The sequence below is a fragment of the Aplysia californica genome, unplaced genomic scaffold (genome assembly GCF_000002075.1).
Source record: "Aplysia californica isolate F4 #8 unplaced genomic scaffold, AplCal3.0 scaffold00156, whole genome shotgun sequence".
Taxonomy (NCBI): domain Eukaryota; kingdom Metazoa; phylum Mollusca; class Gastropoda; order Aplysiida; family Aplysiidae; genus Aplysia; species Aplysia californica.
The window spans coordinates 1,149,507-1,151,538 of NW_004797426.1; the positions used below are offsets into that span (position 1 = coordinate 1,149,507).

General features: G+C 41.0%; 1 protein-coding gene across 1 annotated transcript in view; it reads left to right on the top strand.

The window, feature by feature from the left end:
• The first annotated feature begins 158 nt into the window (after nt 1-158).
• LOC101845620 overlaps nt 159-2,032 on the top strand; it is a 45,291-nt gene continuing 43,417 nt past the window's right edge. Inside the window, exon 1 of the mRNA XM_005097526.3 lies at nt 159-627. The gene's annotated coding sequence lies outside the window, so the exon portion shown is untranslated. The remainder of the gene's footprint in view (nt 628-2,032) is intronic.

The window sequence follows — 2,032 nt, forward strand, 5'->3', positions numbered from 1 at the left end:
GTGTGGGTGGATGGGTGTGGGTGGGTGTATGTGTGTGTGTGGGTGTGACCATCTCTCCACTCACAGTTTTCTCAACTCACGTGGTCTACTAAACAACTCACGTGGAATCGGAAGTGCGCAGGCGCGAGCGAGCAGGCCCACCTACACGATTAGTCCAGCGGCAGGATATTTAACCAGCGCTCGCCACCGGAAACAAAGCACAAACTGTCAGCCTCACCCAACAGCCGGCAAAACTTCAGTCACAGATTTTTTTGTTTATATTAAGTTCTGCATTCCGGTTATTAGTCAAAACGACGAAGAATAAAGTACAAATTTGATTGCCTGTATTCCAGAGAACTAAATACCGTGGAGTACAAAGGACGCACATTAAATCGGAAAGAAAGAAAAATAAGAATAAAAGACTCTTAACTGTGCTGTAAGCTAAGAAAAAACCCAACACTCAAGACTGTCTAATAACTACGTGAGGTCCTCAAGAGGAAGAACAATCCAGATTACGGAGAAAGCAACAAGCTAGAGGAAATCAGACAAACAGACAGACAGAGATCGTAAACTGCGACGTGTGACTGTCCTAGTGTGTCCTCATCAGTGAAGATTGGTCTTTCCTTTCCCGGAGACGTACAGAAACAGGTGAGTCATTCTGGTACCCAAAAGTATGGTCGTCTTTAACCCTATCCGTACGCCGTGTTTTACTATCGTATTCATACGACGTGGGGAACTCTGTGCCCCCACTTTCCAAAGAGGAAATTTATTCGTTAATCCGATCCGTGCGCTTTGTTTAGCAGTATGTCAAAATGATTTTTTGAGAAATACTGAAAGTTTCAAAGGGATCTTCGCACTAGATCTAGAAGTATTCTAAAATGTGAAGAATACAAGCCCCTGGACAAAATGACCCCAGGCGTAAGGATATGGTTAAGGACAGGCGCGCTAACCCAAATTTCTAAGGGGGAAGGGGGGGGGGCAGAAATCTTGACCTACCCAACACTAAAAGTGGATATTGCCCTACCTACAGGAGAAGTTTGGTTCCATTGGTGTGTATATTTGTTTGGTTATAGATCTAGAGAAAACTCTCCCTGTCTTTTAAATAAACTGAACAAGGACCAAAAAACTTTACCTTCGATTTTCTCAATCCAGCATTTTTCGGGATAGCCCCCTTGTGCTCAAAAGCGACCAAATGGACCGTACGGCTCCCTGTTTTACGCCATTTCCCCCAAATAATTGGTTTTAATTAAGAAAAATAGTTTATGTCAGCTTTCTATGTTTTGGTGGTTCAGAAAGAGAAACGACGGAAAGAAAGCATTTCAACACAGAATCTCGTCTGTGAGATAACAGAAAGAGAAAAGACGGAAAGAAATCATCTCAACACAGAATCTCGTCTGTGAGATCAAAGAAAGAGAAACGACGGAAAGAAAGCATTTCAACACAGAATCTCTTCTGTGAGATAACAGAAAGTGGGAGGTTAACTGATGCTCTAGTGTGGTCTGCTCCTTCTTTCCTATAAAGAAACGATAGTCTTTGTCTACCCCCCCTCCCCTCTTTTTTGTGTTTGTTACCCTCTTCTTGTAACACCTCTAATCTTCGGCACTTATATGACCTTATTGAGTTGCAAGTGCCGTAAAACTCTTACTAAAACTAAAACAAGATAAAAGAAAACAGAAACAAACAAATGAACAAACAAACAAATGACTTACTGACACACTGTACCAAAAGATTGCTGGACTAAAAGCATTTATAAATAAATAGATTGTCAGCAACTTAATTTGGGTAGTTGTTGTTTTTTCTGGGGGGGGGGGGTTCTTTTTTGTTTTTCATTGTATTATTTGTTTCCCAACACGATATGTTGTTTGAACTCTTAGAAGTCTTTCTAGACCTTGCCCATTACAATTTTGTAATCAGTTGTAATTGCTTTGCGAAGTGTGTGTAATTTGATACAGTTATTAGATTCGGTGTTGTCTTTGTCTTTAACTCAAGCTTCTTTGCTCCGGACTTCAAATCACTTGTAATCCTGAGTATGTCAGCATGTCATTGGCTAGAG